The sequence below is a fragment of the Apostichopus japonicus genome, chromosome 23, assembly GCF_037975245.1.
Source record: "Apostichopus japonicus isolate 1M-3 chromosome 23, ASM3797524v1, whole genome shotgun sequence".
NCBI lineage: Eukaryota > Metazoa > Echinodermata > Holothuroidea > Aspidochirotida > Stichopodidae > Apostichopus > Apostichopus japonicus.
Window position 1 is genome coordinate 15,502,652 of NC_092583.1, and position 20,686 is coordinate 15,523,337.

General features: G+C 36.9%; 1 protein-coding gene and 2 long non-coding RNA genes across 4 annotated transcripts in view; 1 reads left to right on the forward strand and 2 right to left on the reverse strand.

The window, feature by feature from the left end:
• LOC139964551 (prolyl endopeptidase FAP-like) overlaps positions 1–20,686 on the forward strand; it is a 251,697-nt gene that overhangs the window by 14,086 nt on the left and 216,925 nt on the right. The gene's annotated exons all lie outside the window — the stretch shown is intronic.
• Positions 154–6,296, reverse strand: LOC139964824 (uncharacterized). Its single transcript, XR_011792102.1, has 3 exons — positions 5,543–6,296; positions 4,580–4,696; positions 154–3,486 (listed from the first exon to the last, which is right to left on the reverse strand). It is a non-coding gene; the product is annotated as an uncharacterized lncRNA (long non-coding RNA).
• Positions 11,011–14,864, reverse strand: LOC139964825 (uncharacterized). Its single transcript, XR_011792103.1, has 3 exons — positions 14,111–14,864; positions 13,148–13,264; positions 11,011–12,054 (listed from the first exon to the last, which is right to left on the reverse strand). It is a non-coding gene; the product is annotated as an uncharacterized lncRNA (long non-coding RNA).

Below are 20,686 nucleotides of genomic sequence, written 5' to 3' on the forward strand. Positions count from 1 at the left end.
CACCCCACAAAAAAAAATACAGATACCATGACTGAACTGTTGTGCCTCTGCACTTACATTACAGTACTGATGCAAATAGGCGTCAATAATCTATTACTAATATACCTGTTGACTGAATTTTTGGATTTTCTTTTCCCAGAGAATTACTCAATAATGAAACTGTAGGGAGTGAGGTGTTCCCCTAGAGCTTGAGATGGACTCCTCAGAAATACAGAGTGAAGAGTCTCTTCCAGATAACTACCCCTCAGGGGAAACTCTTGGTATAATTGAGGAAGCGAAATGTTTTGTATCTATAAACAAATTGTTAGAACTGCTGAAGTTAATACATGGGGAGTACTGCACACACACTAACTGTACTAAAATAATATCTTATCAATGGAGTGCTATTGGTACAGCAATGATTTTTTCTTGGAAGTGTGAAGATGGCCGGCCATGTGTGTGTAAAATAGTACTCACAAAACAGATTTTGTGGTATCTTTTCAGGTAACATTCAAATTTCGTCAGCTGTAACCATTTCAGGAAACAAGTATTCTAAAATGGCTTTGTATTTTAAAGTTTCCAATTTTTGTGTGTGTAAGCAACACAACATTTCTACGTGTTCAAAGGTTGTATGTAACTCCAGCTGTTACAGCTACTTGGCAGAAGGTCCAAAAGGCAGAATTCTGCAAACTTAAAGACAGAGGTTTATGTGTAGCAGGAGATGCTAGAACAGAATCCCTTGGGCATTGTGCCCAATACTGTACTTACAGCTTCATGGATGAAGATTCTTAAAAAATGTTGCATTTAGAGGTAGTTGATGTTAGGGAAGTAGGGGGGAAAGTCCAAACATGGAAAGAGTTGGATTTGAGAGAGGATTGGATTTTCTAATGAAATAATTAAAAATCTGTGAAGTAGTGACAGATGCCCATGTTCTGATAAAGGCACTGCTAAAAAAGTGTACAATATATGATGGAATTTCTCATCAAGTGGATGTTTGGCATGGGGCAAAGAACCTTGTCTGGAAACTCTCTAACGTAGCAAATGCCAAAGAGAACACTGATCTGCACTTATGTATGCCTGCTATAACGTAATCATTTCTGGTACTCCACTAAAGAGTGCGGCGGTAATGATATCAAAATCAAGTCAATTTGCTGTCACTTCTTCACCACATTGTAGACGAACACCAGTGGTTGTTGTCAATTGATGGTACACCAGGTGAATGTAGTCATCACCACTTATGTGAAAACGACCATAGTAAGCCATATCTAAAGAAGGGATCACCGTCACATGAAGCCCTTAGGTCTCTCATACTCAAGAAGCAATTTCTGAACACTTTTCCATATTACAAAATTTCAAGCAAACTGGTTCTCTTGAATCATTTCACAATCATATGCTAATGTATGCCAATAAACGTTGTGCTTATTCTTATGATGGAGATGTAACTAGAATGCTACTGGCTGCTATTGATCACAACTATCACATTGAACGAGCATATGGTTCAACTGTTGATGGCTAACCAATGTATCGGGCAAAGTATAGTAAAAGATCAAAACAATGGGCACCTCAAAAATTGCCTAAGGCTTTTGGTTACATTCCTGAATTGATGAAAACTGTCTTTCTGCTCAGACAAGAGAATCAGTGCCATTTATCGGCCAGAGTAGGCCTACCTGAAGATCACCCAAAAATCATCAAACCAAATATTAGCAGCGCTCCAAAGCCTAGTATGAGTGTTTTACTTGCACAGTACCAGTCTAGATTTGCAAGTTCAGCTGACATGGGGCATTCCTAAGCTACAATGGTTAATTAAGGAAACGGAATGCAGTTTTATTTCACTTGAATTTTTATTGATTAGCACTCTTAATGGCTCGAAGAGATGTTACATAAAGTTAAGTCTTGATGTGTGCTAAATTTACTAGTTATTTAAAGACTCCCTACTTTACTTGTTCATTTGATTTAAATCCACTTTAATATTACTATGTTACAAGTCAAGCAAAGCATGTTCTTTGATTTTCATGTCAAAAACAGAGCCCTTGGATTACATTCAATACCATTTTATACTTGTAACACACTTGATGCCTTAAAGTCTAAAGTATTGCCACTGAGTTTTGCATGCATCTGAGGTGGCAAACTGCAGTCTTATCCAGTGGTGAGTAGCATTTAGTCAGAACTTCTATCTAGACTAAGAACATATTATTGTAATGGTTAAACATGCAGGTGAATGGGGCTTTTAGTAGGGTTATGATGTTCTAGTATCTTTGTTAGACTACCTACTGTAGTCCAGCCCCTGTAATAGATGAAACTTGGCTGTTTAAGAGGTCATTTATCAAAATTAAAAGTAGTACAATCTTGGCAACTTGGTCTGATAGTATTCATGGTTTTTAACTGTCTATAACACATCACAATGGCTGTGATAATACTTCATTTTTGAGAGAAAGAAAAGAGAATACATTGTCATCAACTATATTTGAACTTTTATACCTTTATTTGGAGTGCTCACATCTGTATTATTTGGATCTGCATTTGCTATTTGTCACCTACAGGTACATTCTAACTTTTTCCCCTGATTGTGTCGTTTCATACCTTTCAAAACATGAAATAAATATTTTACCTTTCAGCATAATTTGCAAACTTCTTTCACTCCTTGGAAGAACAATAACACCCCTTCCCCTCCACCCTGCTTAGGTTACCACTCTCTATAAACTTGAAAACAATGAAATAATCAGTTAACATTCAACAATGTTTCACTGCTTGGAGTAACAAAAACTCCTCCCACAGCCCCACCCACCATCATCCCACATAGGTTACTACTGTCTATAAACAAACGAAAGAAATTACCATCACTCTACCAAAGGTTGTTGATAGGATTGAAATCCCTATCACAAACCATGAAGTAATCAGTTTACCTTCAACAATGTTGCACTTCTTGGAGTAACAGTAACCCCTCACCCCTCCCCCCCCCTGCTCTTCCCCCATCACCCCACTCTTATCACTATCACTGTGCCAATATGGTTTCTTTTCAAATTGTTTTCTCTCTTAATCGATGAGGTTGTTGCCAGGATTGAATCCTACATATTGTCCGTCTACAGATGGAAATCTTTCCCTTATCTCTGAGATGCAACAGGATGGCAATACCATTCTATTTCCTCTACCTAGGCGACCAAACTTCCAGTAAATAAAATTTCTGTAAGCATAATGTCTGTAGTTCCTGTTGGTTCTGTTTTCTTCCAAAGCAAGATCATCCTCTCGCATGCGCATATTTACACCCAAGATGTGTGCATTAAGGCAAATATCACTAAATGCATCCGAGTAAGTTACACATTGTTGCACCCTGTTTGTGCAACACTTCTTTTCCACATCAGTTAGCATCTCTACACATTGCAGACATTTCACGAGAAGCAGTCACTTCCTCAGTTTGGTTTGGCACAGTGAGATCACTGTGAGCATCTGGGTTTCTGAGGAGCTCTACTGCAACCTGCTCTAACTGTTCTCATGACAACCCTTGTACATCTGTTGGACAATTGAAAACAGCTTGTTTATTTCTTCAGTACAATCATGAACATATTAAGGGATAGCAGGGCAATTGGCTGCTAGTAAAATTGCAGAATATTTTTTGGGGTCAAACTCACTACCTCATAACACTCTGAATGGTGAAATTTTGAATTTTTGGTATTTTGTGAATGCATGTGGAACACAGCAGAGTGAATGATGCAATCATGGCACTATTTATGAGCTATTTCATTCCACAAAAATGTCACATTTTCAGCCACTGGAATATCCCTTTAAGAAAGAATTGAACACAAACATTTCATTTGATTTCATACCAAAAAATTCGGACTGCAGCCATTCACGTGAAACAAAACATAATACTCATCTTGATAGATAACTAGTTTGGTTATCATTGAAAGAGACAAAATGTGGTTTTCTTTGATTTCACAAAGACTGACATTCCTCAGAAGCTATACTTTCATTTTCTAATCTTTATTTACTTAAAACCTTGAAATCTGACATATTTTGGAATGTTAAATTTTTATCTGGAAATGTATTATGAGTTTGAATTTCATTAAACATTAATATTTTGAATGAATATCTGGTGTGGATAAATTATTTTGGGATTATGAATGGGGGGGGGGGGTGGTTCAGCCCAATCATCATGCATGGTGACATCACATAGTTTGCTTCTGTTAGGGAACTTCATAAACCTGTAATATTGGCTGCAATCTGAATATCACTCTCTGGAGATTTCAAGGTGTGTCTGACACTAAGGTGTCCAACTGCACCAATGTATGTGTGACAATATTCTTTGTTATAAGAATTCGGTACAACATAAATTATAAATAGAAAAATAAGCAAATATTGGTCTTGATAACAGTGGGCACAGTTGCACATTGTAACATCAACTTGTACAACATTGTATTATATGCATCATAAAATCTGGACAAATTTTGGTCTGATAACATTGGCAGTTGCCCATTGTGACATAACCTTGTACTACGGTACATTATTATATGCATCATAATCTGCATATGTATGATTTTTGTGGTCTATGATCATCAACGTAATGTCAATATTTAGTAAAGTGGAAAGTGTGTGCTATGCCAACCTGAAGTTGAGATTCATTGTTGTTTGAAGCCACATTCTGCTACCCAGGTGCACTATCATCTTCACCTGCTGCATGCTCATTTGGTGAGACCTCACTATCACCAGTGTCTGACAAATCCTGTATAAAGAAAAAAAATCAAAAGACACTTATGAATGCTACATTTCTAGCATGGCTTGCTTTGAGCCTGTTTGAGTGTAGATATCAGATGACGATGCTCTAGATATCATTATATATGGGCTTTAATCTGTCAGGACAGTTGTTATTCATACAGAGTATAGCTCCCCTGCTCGCACCCCACAGTAAAGAATCACTGCTGTGCGTACAGTATTATACCAGCAATACCCCTTTAGTACTAGATTCTTACCAGGTTTGTATCAGGGCTTGCCATGCTGGTCACAACCATCCCCTAATCCCTGACTCGCACCCCACGGTATATAACCACTGCTGTATCTAAAGTACTTTACCAGCTTAATCCTATAGTCCTAGATTATTACCATGTTTGTATCAGGGCTTGCCATGCTGGTCACAACCATCCCCTAATCCCACAACCATCCCCTAATCGCCCACTCTCCAAAGCAATGTCATATTCTCGTTTAACCCTATTTATGTCAAGCGCCCAAGCCTATAGGGCTACTTTTATTTGGTTTATAGTTATAGGCATAGCCTAGGCCTATATATACACTTAACTTACTAGACTTAGCCTAGGCCTAATATAGTAATAATAAATAAATAATTTCTTAGCTGATGAAATAAGGCCCTGTACATTAAACTTCAAATTGTAAGTGCATTTGCCACCCTCCCTTCCAACCATGCATTATATTTGACGATTCGTTTGCACACCGAGAGCACCATTACCCTTCGCCTTGTACCATTACATTATAGACCTAGGCCTAGGCTTACTAATGACACATTTAGGCCTAGCCTACCTTAACCTAGACGCTGTGTTGACAGTTATTAACTTACCGTAGGTTTCTTCTGGCAAGCTTTCCTTTTTGTCCCACAAGTACAGAAAGAATTGCAGTAGGCCCCTAGTCCCTTGCACGGACACCCAGCTCCTGCTCGGCCCCTTGTCCTAGTGCTGGGCTGTCTCTGACAGGTGTTATTACAATTACAACATTCCACCGGAAAATTGTGAATCCCATGATGATTGTTACTCTAGTTCAGATGACATCTTTGTTTGTAATTTTCAAAGACGTTTTTTCGAAATCCACAAAATATACGTTCGATTGAATGTCTCGGCGGTGGTACTGTCATATGTTGAAGGCGAGTTGTCAACTGGTTGCCTGTACTGTAAGTCTGTAAACACACATACAGCAACGGTTCCGATTCGGTTAGTGCGATGAGGACTGTACATTATGTAGCGCATGCACTTCATATTGCCGCTGTGGCAACAGCGCCAGTGTTTTGCACACATGTGTTCGGCAGACTTCTTGGAAATTAGTGGTCAGATACCATTTATACTTCTCTCTTACCTAAAGTAGAATCCATCTTACCAGTCACTTCCGATCTTTACGCATAGTGTAATAATTTAGGATAATGTAAATTATATATTTTAAAATTTTAAAAGCTAGACATTGAATACTGAAAACGAATTTATTTTTTCCCATGTGAAAACCTCTTACATCACAATGAACAATGGCGTTTGGCAACAAACCTTAAACCAATGAGAAAATTGAAAAATAAATTGCTGTCGATATTTCATGACGACCACGCCCCTTTAAAGAGGCGTGGTCGTGACGTAGTGGCTTTTAGAATATTTCTTCTGGACGTCAGAGTTTGGTACAGTACATTTCTCTGACGTCACGAAGGTGACGTCACTCAGTACTTTTACGAATGATCACCGCGACGAACATCGGCAACTTTCTCCTGTATGCAGTCTGCTACATGTACAGTTTCATATAGGGAAAGCCCAGTACACAATGAAGGGAGTGACTGTTTTATTGACAATAGGCTACCGTGAATTAGATATTTAAAGCGGAAATTAAAAGAACGGAGGTCAACATCGGTTCTTCTTTCCGACGCTTTGATGAGTGGGTTCGACGGAAAAAAAAGGCTTCGAGACGAAACGAGGTGAATTTAAAGAAAGTCGAGGGATAGGTGACAAAGACCTAACGGTTTCCTCAACACATTGTGGACACCTCCTTGAATGTCATCTCACTGCATGTCGTTTTTGCTGGTAAGTGCGTAACTTTCAGCATGCATAAACTTTTAAAAATGTTTGATATGCCTAGGTCCTCCAACCATATGTGAACAAGTCATACATTGATGTAGGCCTATAACTGAAAGTCAATTGCTTTCTCTCGATCAAGGTGAAGCAAGTACATACAGTATTCCAAGAACCTTTCAAATAATTGATTAGGAATAGGCTCATGCCTAATTTTCGTTGCTAAAGCCTCGAGGCCTAACTTCTTTGTGTAGGTTTTATTCTGTCAAGGGACCTCTTTGGACTTATTTTTAGTTATGGGCAATATCAGCATTGATTTACCTCTATGATGAACTGAAGTAGTGCCAGGGCTTTATTTTCTCAGTTTGAAACTTGTAAGATTGTATCTGAGGACAGTTTACCCTCTCATCATGAGAACAGGTGTAAAATATGTTTAGATCGAACTTGAGGTTTCCCCCTCCCACACAAGATATATTCACGTTGAAGATATATTCTAATTAGTAGGAGTTGTATGTGGATCACCAGTTAACTACAAGTTTGCATGATAAATTGCCTAGCTGGTTGTATTCAATTGCTGGAGTCACATCAGACCAAAGTTGATGAAGACTTATACATAAAAACATGTTGTTCTGTTAAGTAGCCTAAGTGGTGTGAGTGAAATTTGTGCTTTGACAGCCCTTGCAACTGCTTGTTTTTGTTACACTTTGTTGAAGGTCGTTTCACAGTGATGAAGAAGGTATTGCAGCCCTATCCCATGGTGAAGAAGAACTATTGTGTATTGATGAAGGGTGAGTATATAGTAAAGACTATCACATAGTTACTCTATGGAAGTTTCTATGGATACAGTTATCAGTGTAATTTAAATGGAATATAACTTGCAAGTTAACAGTGCTGTACAGTGTTGAGCCATCCATAGGCTACTGTCAAGTGAGGAACTATTTTCATTCTCATTTAAAGTTTCAAGAAAAGAAGAAGAAAATCAGTTAGAGTAAGCTAAGCTAAGGCCTACGGTTTCATGTATGACCTATTCCATAGTGAAGTTGGGGTATACATCCTGCTTAAATACTCTGCTAAATGTGGTTTATTAGGTCAACAATTTTGGCCATTGAAAATTCCTATATTCCATGCTTTACCAGAACTATACAAAATATTCATTACAATCTTCCCTGCCTATAGCAAATTCCACCAAGAGTACCCTGTTTTAGGCAAAAACAACACGGGAGATTGAATATCTACAGGTGTAGGTAATGCTAGCCATACTGAACGCCCCTTTGCACAAATTCATGATGAAACACACTGTACTATTTCAGTGGTCAAGCCAAATTTGTCTTCACACAGGCAAGTACTGTATTGTTGGCCATTATAGCACTTGTGTCTACAACCATGTGGTGATTGTCAATTAATTAGGTGTACTCAAGGATAATTCCTAGTGCCAGTACTTGCCAATTTGGGGAAGTTTGTGCTATCAAGTAACAAAGTATTAATGCTCAAGTGAATTTTGAGGAGGAATCTTTGCCATGTTAAATAATTCACTGGTTCGTGAATTTCTTTGTCAGGTTTTCAAAAGTAGCTCTAAATTTTGGCATGTCAACATGGGGAGAAAGGCCATAAGAGGGGGGGGGTTGTTAGGAATATAAATATTTTGCAAGAGAAGAATGCTGAGTTTAAGAGTTATTCTTCTTTCTGAAGCTGACCTTGGTTGTTGTGCTTCAAACTTGCTACAAGAGAACATGATACATGTGAAAACAGAGGTTACCCCTGGCCCCCACAATATCTCCCTATTTTATGCCCCTTGCATGTCAAGTATACCACACTGCCCCCCCCCCACCCCACAAAAAAAAATACAGATACCATGACTGAACTGTTGTGCCTCTGCACTTACATTACAGTACTGATGCAAATAGGCGTCAATAATCTATTACTAATATACCTGTTGACTGAATTTTTGGATTTTCTTTTCCCAGAGAATTACTCAATAATGAAACTGTAGGGAGTGAGGTGTTCCCCTAGAGCTTGAGATGGACTCCTCAGAAATACAGAGTGAAGAGTCTCTTCCAGATAACTACCCCTCAGGGGAAACTCTTGGTATAATTGAGGAAGCGAAATGTTTTGTATCTATAAACAAATTGTTAGAACTGCTGAAGTTAATACATGGGGAGTACTGCACACACACTAACTGTACTAAAATAATATCTTATCAATGGAGTGCTATTGGTACAGCAATGATTTTTTCTTGGAAGTGTGAAGATGGCCGGCCATGTGTGTGTAAAATAGTACTCACAAAACAGATTTTGTGGTATCTTTTCAGGTAACATTCAAATTTCGTCAGCTGTAACCATTTCAGGAAACAAGTATTCTAAAATGGCTTTGTATTTTAAAGTTTCCAATTTTTGTGTGTGTAAGCAACACAACATTTCTACGTGTTCAAAGGTTGTATGTAACTCCAGCTGTTACAGCTACTTGGCAGAAGGTCCAAAAGGCAGAATTCTGCAAACTTAAAGACAGAGGTTTATGTGTAGCAGGAGATGCTAGAACAGAATCCCTTGGGCATTGTGCCCAATACTGTACTTACAGCTTCATGGATGAAGATTCTTAAAAAATGTTGCATTTAGAGGTAGTTGATGTTAGGGAAGTAGGGGGGAAAGTCCAAACATGGAAAGAGTTGGATTTGAGAGAGGATTGGATTTTCTAATGAAATAATTAAAAATCTGTGAAGTAGTGACAGATGCCCATGTTCTGATAAAGGCACTGCTAAAAAAGTGTACAATATATGATGGAATTTCTCATCAAGTGGATGTTTGGCATGGGGCAAAGAACCTTGTCTGGAAACTCTCTAACGTAGCAAATGCCAAAGAGAACACTGATCTGCACTTATGTATGCCTGCTATAACGTAATCATTTCTGGTACTCCACTAAAGAGTGCGGCGGTAATGATATCAAAATCAAGTCAATTTGCTGTCACTTCTTCACCACATTGTAGACGAACACCAGTGGTTGTTGTCAATTGATGGTACACCAGGTGAATGTAGTCATCACCACTTATGTGAAAACGACCATAGTAAGCCATATCTAAAGAAGGGATCACCGTCACATGAAGCCCTTAGGTCTCTCATACTCAAGAAGCAATTTCTGAACACTTTTCCATATTACAAAATTTCAAGCAAACTGGTTCTCTTGAATCATTTCACAATCATATGCTAATGTATGCCAATAAACGTTGTGCTTATTCTTATGATGGAGATGTAACTAGAATGCTACTGGCTGCTATTGATCACAACTATCACATTGAACGAGCATATGGTTCAACTGTTGATGGCTAACCAATGTATCGGGCAAAGTATAGTAAAAGATCAAAACAATGGGCACCTCAAAAATTGCCTAAGGCTTTTGGTTACATTCCTGAATTGATGAAAACTGTCTTTCTGCTCAGACAAGAGAATCAGTGCCATTTATCGGCCAGAGTAGGCCTACCTGAAGATCACCCAAAAATCATCAAACCAAATATTAGCAGCGCTCCAAAGCCTAGTATGAGTGTTTTACTTGCACAGTACCAGTCTAGATTTGCAAGTTCAGCTGACATGGGGCATTCCTAAGCTACAATGGTTAATTAAGGAAACGGAATGCAGTTTTATTTCACTTGAATTTTTATTGATTAGCACTCTTAATGGCTCGAAGAGATGTTACATAAAGTTAAGTCTTGATGTGTGCTAAATTTACTAGTTATTTAAAGACTCCCTACTTTACTTGTTCATTTGATTTAAATCCACTTTAATATTACTATGTTACAAGTCAAGCAAAGCATGTTCTTTGATTTTCATGTCAAAAACAGAGCCCTTGGATTACATTCAATACCATTTTATACTTGTAACACACTTGATGCCTTAAAGTCTAAAGTATTGCCACTGAGTTTTGCATGCATCTGAGGTGGCAAACTGCAGTCTTATCCAGTGGTGAGTAGCATTTAGTCAGAACTTCTATCTAGACTAAGAACATATTATTGTAATGGTTAAACATGCAGGTGAATGGGGCTTTTAGTAGGGTTATGATGTTCTAGTATCTTTGTTAGACTACCTACTGTAGTCCAGCCCCTGTAATAGATGAAACTTGGCTGTTTAAGAGGTCATTTATCAAAATTAAAAGTAGTACAATCTTGGCAACTTGGTCTGATAGTATTCATGGTTTTTAACTGTCTATAACACATCACAATGGCTGTGATAATACTTCATTTTTGAGAGAAAGAAAAGAGAATACATTGTCATCAACTATATTTGAACTTTTATACCTTTATTTGGAGTGCTCACATCTGTATTATTTGGATCTGCATTTGCTATTTGTCACCTACAGGTACATTCTAACTTTTTCCCCTGATTGTGTCGTTTCATACCTTTCAAAACATGAAATAAATATTTTACCTTTCAGCATAATTTGCAAACTTCTTTCACTCCTTGGAAGAACAATAACACCCCTTCCCCTCCACCCTGCTTAGGTTACCACTCTCTATAAACTTGAAAACAATGAAATAATCAGTTAACATTCAACAATGTTTCACTGCTTGGAGTAACAAAAACTCCTCCCACAGCCCCACCCACCATCATCCCACATAGGTTACTACTGTCTATAAACAAACGAAAGAAATTACCATCACTCTACCAAAGGTTGTTGATAGGATTGAAATCCCTATCACAAACCATGAAGTAATCAGTTTACCTTCAACAATGTTGCACTTCTTGGAGTAACAGTAACCCCTCACCCCTCCCCCCCCCTGCTCTTCCCCCATCACCCCACTCTTATCACTATCACTGTGCCAATATGGTTTCTTTTCAAATTGTTTTCTCTCTTAATCGATGAGGTTGTTGCCAGGATTGAATCCTACATATTGTCCGTCTACAGATGGAAATCTTTCCCTTATCTCTGAGATGCAACAGGATGGCAATACCATTCTATTTCCTCTACCTAGGCGACCAAACTTCCAGTAAATAAAATTTCTGTAAGCATAATGTCTGTAGTTCCTGTTGGTTCTGTTTTCTTCCAAAGCAAGATCATCCTCTCGCATGCGCATATTTACACCCAAGATGTGTGCATTAAGGCAAATATCACTAAATGCATCCGAGTAAGTTACACATTGTTGCACCCTGTTTGTGCAACACTTCTTTTCCACATCAGTTAGCATCTCTACACATTGCAGACATTTCACGAGAAGCAGTCACTTCCTCAGTTTGGTTTGGCACAGTGAGATCACTGTGAGCATCTGGGTTTCTGAGGAGCTCTACTGCAACCTGCTCTAACTGTTCTCATGACAACCCTTGTACATCTGTTGGACAATTGAAAACAGCTTGTTTATTTCTTCAGTACAATCATGAACATATTAAGGGATAGCAGGGCAATTGGCTGCTAGTAAAATTGCAGAATATTTTTTGGGGTCAAACTCACTACCTCATAACACTCTGAATGGTGAAATTTTGAATTTTTGGTATTTTGTGAATGCATGTGGAACACAGCAGAGTGAATGATGCAATCATGGCACTATTTATGAGCTATTTCATTCCACAAAAATGTCACATTTTCAGCCACTGGAATATCCCTTTAAGAAAGAATTGAACACAAACATTTCATTTGATTTCATACCAAAAAATTCGGACTGCAGCCATTCACGTGAAACAAAACATAATACTCATCTTGATAGATAACTAGTTTGGTTATCATTGAAAGAGACAAAATGTGGTTTTCTTTGATTTCACAAAGACTGACATTCCTCAGAAGCTATACTTTCATTTTCTAATCTTTATTTACTTAAAACCTTGAAATCTGACATATTTTGGAATGTTAAATTTTTATCTGGAAATGTATTATGAGTTTGAATTTCATTAAACATTAATATTTTGAATGAATATCTGGTGTGGATAAATTATTTTGGGATTATGAATGGGGGGGGGGGGTGGTTCAGCCCAATCATCATGCATGGTGACATCACATAGTTTGCTTCTGTTAGGGAACTTCATAAACCTGTAATATTGGCTGCAATCTGAATATCACTCTCTGGAGATTTCAAGGTGTGTCTGACACTAAGGTGTCCAACTGCACCAATGTATGTGTGACAATATTCTTTGTTATAAGAATTCGGTACAACATAAATTATAAATAGAAAAATAAGCAAATATTGGTCTTGATAACAGTGGGCACAGTTGCACATTGTAACATCAACTTGTACAACATTGTATTATATGCATCATAAAATCTGGACAAATTTTGGTCTGATAACATTGGCAGTTGCCCATTGTGACATAACCTTGTACTACGGTACATTATTATATGCATCATAATCTGCATATGTATGATTTTTGTGGTCTATGATCATCAACGTAATGTCAATATTTAGTAAAGTGGAAAGTGTGTGCTATGCCAACCTGAAGTTGAGATTCATTGTTGTTTGAAGCCACATTCTGCTACCCAGGTGCACTATCATCTTCACCTGCTGCATGCTCATTTGGTGAGACCTCACTATCACCAGTGTCTGACAAATCCTGTATAAAGAAAAAAAATCAAAAGACACTTATGAATGCTACATTTCTAGCATGGCTTGCTTTGAGCCTGTTTGAGTGTAGATATCAGATGACGATGCTCTAGATATCATTATATATGGGCTTTAATCTGTCAGGACAGTTGTTATTCATACAGAGTATAGCTCCCCTGCTCGCACCCCACAGTAAAGAATCACTGCTGTGCGTACAGTATTATACCAGCAATACCCCTTTAGTACTAGATTCTTACCAGGTTTGTATCAGGGCTTGCCATGCTGGTCACAACCATCCCCTAATCCCTGACTCGCACCCCACGGTATATAACCACTGCTGTATCTAAAGTACTTTACCAGCTTAATCCTATAGTCCTAGATTATTACCATGTTTGTATCAGGGCTTGCCATGCTGGTCACAACCATCCCCTAATCCCACAACCATCCCCTAATCGCCCACTCTCCAAAGCAATGTCATATTCTCGTTTAACCCTATTTATGTCAAGCGCCCAAGCCTATAGGGCTACTTTTATTTGGTTTATAGTTATAGGCATAGCCTAGGCCTATATATACACTTAACTTACTAGACTTAGCCTAGGCCTAATATAGTAATAATAAATAAATAATTTCTTAGCTGATGAAATAAGGCCCTGTACATTAAACTTCAAATTGTAAGTGCATTTGCCACCCTCCCTTCCAACCATGCATTATATTTGACGATTCGTTTGCACACCGAGAGCACCATTACCCTTCGCCTTGTACCATTACATTATAGACCTAGGCCTAGGCTTACTAATGACACATTTAGGCCTAGCCTACCTTAACCTAGACGCTGTGTTGACAGTTATTAACTTACCGTAGGTTTCTTCTGGCAAGCTTTCCTTTTTGTCCCACAAGTACAGAAAGAATTGCAGTAGGCCCCTAGTCCCTTGCACGGACACCCAGCTCCTGCTCGGCCCCTTGTCCTAGTGCTGGGCTGTCTCTGACAGGTGTTATTACAATTACAACATTCCACCGGAAAATTGTGAATCCCATGATGATTGTTACTCTAGTTCAGATGACATCTTTGTTTGTAATTTTCAAAGACGTTTTTTCGAAATCCACAAAATATACGTTCGATTGAATGTCTCGGCGGTGGTACTGTCATATGTTGAAGGCGAGTTGTCAACTGGTTGCCTGTACTGTAAGTCTGTAAACACACATACAGCAACGGTTCCGATTCGGTTAGTGCGATGAGGACTGTACATTATGTAGCGCATGCACTTCATATTGCCGCTGTGGCAACAGCGCCAGTGTTTTGCACACATGTGTTCGGCAGACTTCTTGGAAATTAGTGGTCAGATACCATTTATACTTCTCTCTTACCTAAAGTAGAATCCATCTTACCAGTCACTTCCGATCTTTACGCATAGTGTAATAATTTAGGATAATGTAAATTATATATTTTAAAATTTTAAAAGCTAGACATTGAATACTGAAAACGAATTTATTTTTTCCCATGTGAAAACCTCTTACATCACAATGAACAATGGCGTTTGGCAACAAACCTTAAACCAATGAGAAAATTGAAAAATAAATTGCTGTCGATATTTCATGACGACCACGCCCCTTTAAGTCTTTGCTGCAGATGGGAGTCGCTGCCATGTTTTGTCCGATTTGTAATGTAGTAATTTACGTTGCGAAAATTATAGACAAATTAGACTATGTCGGTTGATTCTATGTATGAGACAAGAAATGGGAGAATGAGACAATGTCATTAATCAGAGACAAATATTTAAGACAGAAATTGAGATACATCGATAAAGAATAAAATGGAGAGAATGAGGCAATATCATTATTTATAGACAGATGGAGAATTTAAATCACATCTAACACATTGTTACAGCAGTAAACAGTTAGTAAAGCAATACAATATGAGACAAAACACAGGACAATAAATCATATACAATGGGACAACGTTATTAGTTACAGACAACATGTGACACATACATTGTTTATCACAGTATTTAATTAGACAAATAATGTTCATCAGATGCCAAGTAATTAGATGAGTAACAATGAGAGTGAGAAGGTTATAAATCGTAGACTACACTAAAAAGAACGAAGTGAAGATATGAAAACTCATTGAGATAAAAAAGACAACGTTATTAGTCGTAGACAATATTAGACACGACGAAAATAACTAAATCATATTGAGACAAAAAGATAATGTCTAAAGATCATAGCAAATGTGTAATACAAAATATAATGAACCAAATCACATTCAGAAAATGTGACAATGTCATTAATCTAAGACAATATTAGAAACTATGTAAGGAAATAAATCATATTGAGAGAATTAGGCAGGGTCATAAACCATATAGGAAATGTGAAAAACAAATTGAAGATATCACACCGAGACAATCATACCATAAATCATAGACATTTATGAGACAAGACGTAAATCACATTGAGAGAATGAGACAATGATGTTAGTCATAGACAGTGTGACACACGAATTGAGAACGATGACACACTGATACAATGAGACAGCCCGGACAGCCTAATTTTTATTCCTAGGACGAATAAAGGTTTCAGGTTTTTCAGGAATTTACAAATTCGTTTGAAATCAGAGTTAGGGTTTAGAAAGTGGGTTAGGGATCCAGTTCCTTTGAAAATGAAGGATTGTCGTTCATTATCTGGGTCAAAACTAGGAAAAAAGATTCAGAACATGTTTTTTGAAAAGGCGTCACATGTTTGGAATCCAGGGATTTGATTAGCCGATGCCCTTATTCGTCCTAGGAAAAAAAAAACTACGCGTCCGGGCATCAAGAAAGGAAAGGCACACACACAGAGAGACGAAATAGATCAAAGGCATAATTAAATCAAATGACATATGTTATGGAAAACTCAACTAAAAAATACGACATCGGGAAAAATATCACCCTATTTCGACTCCGTGAGAATGTCAAGGATATTTATTTCAATACACTGAACTTTTTTTTCCACTTTGATTAAGGCTATGAATAGTTAATGCTGGTAGGGCCCCATACTTGGACTTGTAGTCACCAAACTTCCACGTTCTCACATGAGGACCTTTCTAGGATACATTTAAAACAAAATGTGAATCAATGATTATGCTGCATTTAGAGGCAGACTGTATCTGGAATAAGATTTATATATTTTACATTTAGTCATACTTGACAGACTTAAGCCTTTACCCTTCAGCACTGACAGCCACATATGAAGTACATACTTGAGATGAATATGATATTTCGATCCCAACAGAAATCCGTCCAAGGATATCATTCTTGAAAAATTGATTCCTTGCCTTGTAATACGTCTACAACCAGAGAGCTTTTCGAATGATGAGATCTCGCAACAGTGAAAGTTAAGATTGATTTACATGTAGGACCTGACATGCTATCGCTTGAAAATACCGCGAGCTATCATATATATATATATATATATATATATATATATATATATATATATATATATATATATATATATATATATATATATATATATATATATATATATATATATATATATATATATATATATATATATATATATATATATATATATATATATATAATGTATAAGTCAATTAATAAACTACCAAATGAATTGATAAATCTACCACATAAATCAAAGGATGATACAATTAATGAATCAATCAGTCAATGAATCTATTGATGAATGAATCAAAGAATCACCCACTCACTCACTCAATCAATCATGTAGTCGATGGATCAAAGAATTAATATAATCAATCAATCAAAATCTATCAATAAATGGAACAATACGTCTGTAATCCAAATAATAAATCAAGGATTCAGTCAATAATTCAATTAATTAATCAATTATTCAATGAATCGATTAGTCAATGCATTAATTAATCTATCGATCAACCATTCAATAAATCAATCATGAATTGATCGATCAATGAATCGTCGAATCTTTGACACTAACGCACCGACACGGTCTGTCAACATCTTCGTGTTGAAAATTTCAGAATAACGTGTTTTATTTTTCGAAGTCTGGCAATGAAGTTTGTCGACAGCGTTGACATTAAAGTTGTTACATTTTCAATGGTCTTGAACATGATAGTCCCAGGAAACCTTGAATCTGTGTGCATTTTGGCACAAATGTGGGGTCCTTCTTCACTAAGTTTTTATCGCAATTTGTGAATAATTCAAGAGCTATCGAGCAAGTCAACGGGATCACAGTTGTTTAGACTTGAGGTAAGCAGAGGTCAATCATCATGATGTTTTCCAGGATATTTCTTTCAAAACTAAGAATATAGAACAAGGAGTTATCTTCTTTGCATTGTCTGAAGATGCAGATCCTCCTCCCTGGCAAGAATCAGGAGATCATTCGCTTCCATTACAATAAGAGCAAAGCTGATGTTAGATGTTGCTTACAGCAAAATAATGGCCAAGCTGTTGGGGAGAAAAGGTACATGCCTCTCCCAGACATCACTTTGTACAGGCGCAGACATTATCGACACGCTGTTGCCTATCGGGCTAAAGCACTGAAAATGAAATCGGCGAGGGAATAAAAGTAATTGTCTGCCAGCATCAAGTCATTTTTTCCCCGCCAAAGTGATCCCTGCGGATTTTCTTCCTGCTATGACCTCTGTGTCCGGAACCTATCCGACATAAAAACTGTCATGAAGTTAACAAGTCGAGATATACTGAGTTCTGTTTCCGTGATTGGCTATGTGATATCTCACCAGCCAAGGCGGCGGAAGAGGGTAACATCGGGAGGGTGTGGGGGGGGGGGGAGGTGACGCAGACTTGAAGGAGAAGTGGAACATGTGACTTTGATTTGAGAAGAAACTGCAAAGAAAAGATCCCACAAAATACAATACGTTTGTGCATTTCTGCAAATCCCAGTATTTGAACGTTTTTGCAACAAACGACAAGTTTTAGGTACTATGTTCTCCCCCCCCCCCCCACTAAATTTATTTTAATATGCACACACATACACGCACACACACATATAGAAATTTTTATATATATATAAATATATATATTAATATTTATAGTTTTTTTAAAGAAATTTTCGTTTTCATATTAACAACTCCTGTTTATCACTAATCGTAAGCTTATGATGATAATTTCAAATTCGATGTTGCAAATATCCAGATGTCATATGTAATATGATTATGACATTTTTTTAAATTTATGACATGCAGTTCCTGTTTCTAAACCACATGGAATACATTTGTGATTATAAATAAATCACAGTAACCCATATGACCATCTCGTCGCAATCATTTTGTCATTTATTTTTCATTCAGTAACATTTATCTTTTCCATATGTAATATAATGTCTTGCATAAAAGTATAGGAACGCATTAATAAATGTTTCATACAAAGATTAAGTGATCATGAGAGCTTTTTTTTCTTTGTTGCTTTATTAACCTGTAAGGATTGATCGGGGGATATTCTAAGAAATCGTGTTCGACAAGTCTTTAAGCTGCAGCAATTAGTCATATTAAAGTAACATTTTTAATCTTCACTGAGTAAAGGCAAGGATTACAACCATCCACGTCCGACATAGTTTATCGAGAGAGCAACTGTCTGATCTATTATATGAACTGATATATATATATATATATTATATATATATATATATATATAATATAAATATATATATATATATATTCTATGTGTGTATGTTGTATGTTTGTATGTATGCATGTATGCAGATACAAACCTAAATTCCCTTTACGACTTGCAAATAGCGTAATCCGTGGCAACTTAATTCCGTGCTTTGAGTCAATCTGTAATGGGAGAAGGATGTTTTCGCACTCCCTGTCAATTTCTTTACATCTAATATTTAACAATTTGAAGTGTAGGAAGAATTTCTACTTGTCAAATGATGAATTAAGTATTCAGAAATGGTAATCCATGTGCGTATGTTTTTTGCCCTGCTTGTCTCTCTTTTCAAGTGAAAGTATAGAGACACAATTATACGTTTGTCAGATTAAAGTTTAGGCTAATTGCCACTTCCAAAAATGGTAATGCGATATCACAATGGAGTTCAAAATGTTACCTATTATGGTAATGTATTTCTTTCTTCAAGGCATGCTTTTAAGAATAAGTTTACAAAAATTGTCTATATCTTTTAGTACTAAGAAGAAATGCAGTTGTCTCTGTTTTAGATATCTGTCAAAAATATCAAGACAAATTCGGGAACGAATGGTTACTATCCTAATGCATTGTTAGTCAGAGGCGACAGACTTTATCTCATCTAAGTCATATGTTATAGGACAGCTTAGGCTACTTGACGTATAGGTATCTAGACTATAAGTACGTTATACAACCATATCCTATCCTATCACTAATATAACCAACGCTCACTACGACCTCTCATAGCAAGTCTCATCTGAGTCATATGTAATAGAACAACTTAGGCTACTTGACGTATAGGTATCTAGACTATAAGTACGTTATACAACCATATCCTATCCTATCACTACCATAACTCACGTTCACTATACAACCTCTCATAGCAAGGCTATGGGCTAATATAGCAATGCTGATTAATATTTATAAGGCATATCAATTACGAATAGAATATATTGATAAATATATTTGCGTGTTCACAATCTACCCACCATTCTTATACTGTATTATTATAACTTAACAAGCGTAAATTATTTCAGGATTTTATGACAACTTGATAGCTTATATCTGGATCTACTTCGACTAACGTTTACATATAGGTTTAACTTCAGTAATACAAGTATACGTGTGCATGCATACAGATAAGCGAGGCAAATCCATTGTTTTCAGCAGAGACAATGGATGAATATGAACATGGCTTGACCCATCTCATACCTCTGTTTGTCCCATAGAGTCTACCATATAGAATTCACAAACAGGTATAGATTATGTTAAAATCAAGGGAAATCCATGAAGGTGTGCCTGATATAAATATAATAACAACCTCATCAATCATGAGGATTTATCCTAACTAAACTTTGGCGGGAAATTTGGCGGGAACATTTGTGAGGATATTATTAGATTATGCAACCATGCATGTATCCAAAACAAAACATGTTTCGTTTGCGATTGTATTTGGATGGTGAGAAAGGCAATGCGTACCTACCTCTGTTATAACAGTAAGAAGAATTCCATATTTTTTTAATTTTTAAACCGTAACCTAAAGGAACCAACCGGCTGTGTTTCACTTTATGGCCAAAACCTATTCAACCTTTGTTCTTTTGTCATATCAAAATATGAGACTATTGAGCATATTTTCTAGAATTGTCATTTTTTACCTCATGTTTTCTTCCGACTCTGAGGAGGGTAGCCAATTAATATTGTCAGGGGAAGATATCGTTTTGGGGGTTAAAATTTCTGTTTCTTCCAATCCCTGAGTAATTTCATAATGCACTGCAAATACAATTTTGTCTAGCCCTGTAAACTCGGCA